Consider the following 6,414-nt stretch of genomic DNA (forward strand, 5'->3'; position numbering starts at 1 on the left):
TTGAATTTATGAATTTGATACGCTGCAGTAAATATTACATGCAGTATTTGCTTCCACTAAGTCTTAGCATTTGCTTTCGGCGGGGAATTTGTAACTACAACCCTGAATGTAATCGATCAGACAGCATGGGTAATCGTCGCCCGTGTGGGTCTGATAAATTGCATCGATGACAAATGTTGCTGAAGATTTATAGACAAATATGTGAGTATAATTTGCATATTATGTTGATAAAGAAGCAATTGTACATTAATCCACTTTATAGTTGTATTTCACTTTCCTTACGTTGAGGGCAGTGCTATTTCTATGTAGAGGTATTGTCGACGATTATACCGGAGGAGCTATTTCTAGCACTAGAGTTAACCTATTTAACGTTAACTCTCTTATATTTGCAGATATATATATAACCAAAAAATAAGCAACAAGAATGGATCAGTAGTTTAGTACAATTGTTTCATACTATAAACATTTTATTAAAGCTGCAAATATTACAGCAAAATCTTACCTGAAGAGTACTTGACATTATATTTGCTGTAATATTTCCAGCTTTAATAAAATGTTTGTAGTATGAAACAATTGTACTAAACTACCGATCTCGGGTCTTCCTGGGTCTACCTCTTCCACAGGTTCCCTCTACTGCTGGGGTGTGGCACTTTTTCACACAGCTGTCCACATTCATTTGCAATACATTACCATACCAGTGCAGTAATTTCTCTTGCACACCACATCTGATGCTTTTTAGGTCCAACTTTTCTCTCAAGGACATTACACTCTGTCGTAGGCCACAGGTTATGGTCTCACTTGGCTTGCCGGGTCTTCTCAAGCACAGCATATCTCCAAAAGTCTTGGCCACTAGTCATTACCTCGGTGAGGCCTAATGTTCGAAGGTCGTTCTTCACCACGTGATCCGTAAATACAGCCAAGTGGACTGGTTCATTTGAAACTTAATTTTTGCTGTGACAAAATTCACTGAAGGATTTGAACCGCGAACCTCTCAGATGGTTATCTGTAACTCTAGCGACCGAGGCATCATCCGCATGGTTATGTGAAGAATAATCTCATTAATAATTAATTAATTATACTCTTTTACACTTTTACTCTTTTACTTGTTTCAGTCATTTGACTGCGGCCATGCTGGAGCACCGCCTTTTTTTTTTAATCGAGTAATACGACCCCGGGACTTATTCTTTTGTAAGCCCAGTACTTATTCTATCGGTCTCTTTTTGCCGAACCGCTAAGTGACGGGGACGTAAACACACCAGCATCGGTTGTCAAGCAATGCTAGGGGGACAAACACACACACACATACACATATATATATACATATATACGACAGGCTTCTTTCAGTTTCCGTCTACCAAATCCACTCGCAAGGCATTGGTGGCCCCGAGGCTATAGCAGAAGACACTTGCCCAAGGTGCCACGCAGTGGGACTGAACCCGGAACCATGTGGTTGGTAAACAAGCTACTTAACACACAGCCACCCCTGCGCCTATATATATATATATACGATGGGCTTCTTTCAGTTTCTGTCTACCAAATCCACTCACAGGGCTTTGGTCGGCCCGAGGCTTTAGTAGAAGACACTTGCCCAAGGTGCCACGCAGTGGGACTGAACCCGGAACCATGTGGTTGGTAACAAGCTACTTACCACACAGCCACTCCTACGCCTAAGCTGAGAATGGCTAAAATAAGCCGGCTTTGTTGGTTATTGGTCGATAAATTTATCCAGATCTCTAAGATAACGTTAACTTCAATCGGATGAGAATTGTTGTTATCACTTTTCACTAGGTTGACAATGTCATCTGACCTTTGCCTTTAATTGTTACTAACTGACACGTCTAGACAGAAATATTTCAAGAAGATACCCTTGGCCACTAGTATTACTATCACCATCACCATTACCATCGTATATTTCGCTGCAGCGACGTGAAGGATAATCTGCTGTTATTATGCAAATGTGTAAAATTATCATGTGGTTAGTTAGCAAGCTACTTAACACACAGCCACTCCTATGCCTTAAGTTCCTAGAAGTTAAAATTCAAATCGGACCATGTTAACACCAAAAATTATTTACATCAAAAACGTGCTTTTTTTACTATATATATATATTTTTTACTATATATAAAGCTGAAATTGTATGTGTAAGGCAGGTTTAGTAGCCTTCAACTAACACTATCTCCTCTGAGACCCTGCGGCGCAAGTTGACCAAAATTGAGAGTATGATAGAAGAAGGCTTGCTCTTCATTCCCTGGAAGGTAAAATTCATATCAGGCTATGTTAACACCAAAAATTATTTACATCAAAAACGTGCTTTTTTTCTATGAAAATCCCTATTTTTTACGATTTGTAAAGCTGAAGTTGTCTGTGTGTATGTGGCAGGTTTGGTAGCCTTCAACTAACACTTTCTCCTCCGAGACCCTGCGGCGCAAGTTGACCAAAATTGAGAGTATGATAGAAGGTTTGCTCTTCATTCCCTGGAAGGTAAAATTCATATCAGGCTATGTTAACACCAAAAATTATTTACATCAAAAACGTGCTTTTTTTCTATGAAAATCCCTATTTTTTACGATTTATAAAGCTGAAGTTGTCTGTGTGTATGTGGCAGGTTCGGTAGCCTTCAACTAACACTATCTCCTCCGAGACCCTGCGGCGCAATATGACCAAAATTGAGAGTATGATAGAAGAAGGTTTGCTCTTCATTCCCTGGAAGGTAAAATTCATATCAGGCTATGTTAACACCAAAAATTATTTACATCAAAAACGTGCTTTTTTTCTATGAAAATCCCTATTTTTTACGATTTGTAAAGCTGAAGTTGTCTGTGTGTATGTGGCAGGTTTGGTAGCCTTCAACTAACACTATCTCCTCCGAGACCCTGCGGTACAAGTTGACCAAAATAAAGGGAATGATAGAAGAAGGCTTGCTCTTCATTCCGTAGTCGATAAAATTCAAATCGGACCATGTTAACACCAAAAATTATTTACATCAAAAACGTTCTTTTTTTCTATAAAAATCCCTATTTCTTACGATTTTTTGACTGCTGTGTCACCATTTTTCGGTGTATTTCAACCAGAAAAATGTTCACTTAAAGAGAATAACAAACTACATAATGCAAAATTTTTACTTTTCAAAAATTCCAATTCTAAAGGGTCGACACAAACCCGAGCAACGCCGGGCGATACTACTAGCCTATATATATAAAGCTGAAATTGTCTGTGTGTGTGACAGGTTTGGTAGCCTTCAACTAACACTATCTCCTCCGAGACCCTGCGGCGCAAGTTGACCAAAATTGAGAGTATGATTGAAGAAGGCTTGCTCTTCATTCCGTAGACGATAAAATTCAAAACGGACCATGTTAACACCAAAAATTATTTACATTAAAATCGTGCTTTTTTTCTATGAAAATCCCGATTTTTTACGATTTTTTGACTGCTGTATCACCATTTTGCGGTGTATTTCAACCAGAAAAATGTTCACTTAAAGAGAATAACAAGCTACATAATGCATAATTTTTACTTTTCAAAAATTCCAATTCTAAAGGGTCGAAACAAACCCGAGCAACGCCGGGCGATACTGTTAGTTTTCAATAAAGATGATCTAACTATCTCGAGAAAACAAAAACAAACGAATAGAAAAGTAAAAAAAGAAATGGTATGAATAGTCAACCGAGTGGCTGTGTGGTAAGTAGTTTGCTTACAAACCACATGGTTCCGGGTTCAGTCCCACTGCGTGGCACCTTGGGCAAGTATCTTCTACTATAGCCTCGGGCCGACCAAAGCCTTGTTAGTAGATTTGGTAGACGGAAACTGAAAGAAGCCCGTCGTATATATGTATATATATATATATATATACATAGGTGCAGGAGTGGCTGTGTGGTAAGTAGCTTGCTAACCAACCACATGGTTCCGAGTTCAGTCCCACTTCGTGGCATCTTGGGCAAGTGTCTTCTGCTATAGCCCCGGGCTGACCAATGCCTTGTGAGTGGATTTGGTAGACGGAAACTGAAAGAAGCCCGTCGTATATATATATAGGCATAGGATATGCTATGTGGTAAGTAGCTTGCTTACCAACCACATGGTTCCGGGTTCAGTCCTACTGCATGGCAGTTTGGGCAAGTGTCTTCTACTATAGCCTCGGGCCGACCAAAGTTTGGTAGACGGAAACTGAAAGAAGCCCGTCGTATATATGTATTATATATATATATATATATATATATATATATATATATATATATATATATATATATATATGTGTGTGTGGTGGTGTGTGTGTGTGTGGTGTGTGTGTGTGTGTGTGTTTGTGGTCTGTGTTTGTCCCCCATGCATTGCTTGACAACCGATGCTGGTGTGTTTATGTCCCCGTCACTTAGCGGTTCGGCAAAAGACACCGATAGAATAAGTACTGGCTACAAAGAATAAGTCCGGGGTCGAGTTGCTCGACTAAAAATGGCGGTGCTCCAGCATGGCCAAAGTCAAATGACTGAAACAAGTAAAAGAGTATATATTATATATATATATATATATATATATATATATATATATATAATATATATATATCATATATATATATAACATACATATATATAATATATATATATATATATAATAAAAAAGTTTTGTGAGTGGATTTGGTAGACGGAAACTGAAAGAAGCTGTCGTATATACGTATGTATATATATATATGTTTGTGTGTCTGTGTTGTCCCCCTAGCATTGCTTGACAACCGATGCTGGTGTGTTCATGTCCCCGTCACTTAGCGGTTCGTCAAAAAGAGACCGATAGAATAAGTACTGGGCTTACAAAAAGAATAAGTCCCGGGGTCGAGTTGCTCGATTAAAAGGCGGTGCTCTAGCATGGCCACAGTCAAATGACTGAAACAAGTAAAAGAGTATATATATATACATATATATATATATATATATATATATATATAAAGTTTTGTGAGTGGATTTGGTAGACGGAAACTGAAAGAAGCCTGTCGTATATATGTATGTATATATATATATGTTTGTGTGTCTCTGTTTGTCCCCCTAGCATTGCTTGACAACAGATGCTGGTGTGCTTACGTCCCCGTCACTTACAAAGAATAAGTCCCGGGGTGGAGTTGCTCGACTAAAGGCGGTGCTCCAGCATGGCCGCAGTCAAATGACTGAAACATGTAAAAGAGTAAAAGAGTATGTCTTTGTAGGTGAAAATGGCCGATTTCTTGTTTCAGGTAACGTTGAGTCATCAAAACGGGTGACCGACGAAGATCAGAGGTTTAATTATGCAAGGTAACCTTGCGTAAGAAGCATTGTGTTTAGTGAAAATCCTTCGCTTAAAACACCATTCAAGCATGGTTAGCGCTGAGCGGTGAATCAAAGACATGAAAGAACTTGCAAGGCAGATAGAGCAGAGTTCACGTTGAACAGTTGATGTTTGAACGATAAGCTTGCTCACCAACCACATGGTTCCGGGTTCAGTCCCTCTGCGTGGCATCTTATGCAAGTGTCTTCTGCTGTAGCCTCGGGCCGACCAATGCCTTTTGAGTGGATTTGGTAGACGGAAACTGAAAGAAGCCCGTCGTATATATGTATATATATAGGCGTAGGAATGGCTGTGTGGTAAGTAGCTTGCTTACCAACCACATGGTTCCGGGTTCAGGCCACTTCGTGGCATCTTGGGCAAGTGTCTTCTGCTATAGCCCCGGGCCAACCAATGCCTTGTGAGTGGATTTGGTAGACGGAAACTGAAAGAAGCCTGTCGTATATATATAAAGGCATTGGATATGCTTTGTGGTAAGTAGCTTGCTTACCAACCACATGGTTCCGGGTTCAGTCCCACTGCGTGGCATCTTGGGCAAGTGTCTTCTACTATAGCCTCGGACCGACCAATGCCTTGTGAGTGGATTTGGTAGACGGAAACTGAAAGAAGCCCGTCGTATATATGTATCTATATAAATATATATATATGTGTGTGTGTGCGTGCGTGTGTGTTTGTGTTTGTCCCCCTTGCATTGCTTGACAACCGATGCTGGTGTGTTTACGTCCCCGTCACTTAGCGGTTCGGCAAAAAGAGACCGATAGAATAAGTACTGGGCTTACAAAAAGAATAAGTCCCGAGGTCGAGTTGCTCGACTAAAAAGGCGGTGCTCCAGCATGGCCGCAGTCAAATGACTGAAACAAGTAAAAGAGTAAAAGAGTATGTCTTTGTCGGTGAAAATGGCAGAGGTTAAGAACAGAGGTTAAGTTATGCAAGGTTAAATTGTGTAAGAAGCATGGAATTCAGTGAAAATTGTTCGCTTAAAGCACCATTCAAGCATGGTTAATGCTGAGCGGTGAATCAAAGACATGAAAGAATTTGCAAGGCAGATAGAGCAGAGTTCACGTTGAACAGTTGATGTTTGAACGATACAAAAGAAGTCGTTATTTACATCAA

Source organism: Octopus sinensis, unplaced genomic scaffold (assembly GCF_006345805.1).
Source record: "Octopus sinensis unplaced genomic scaffold, ASM634580v1 Contig04690, whole genome shotgun sequence".
Lineage (NCBI taxonomy): Eukaryota > Metazoa > Mollusca > Cephalopoda > Octopoda > Octopodidae > Octopus > Octopus sinensis.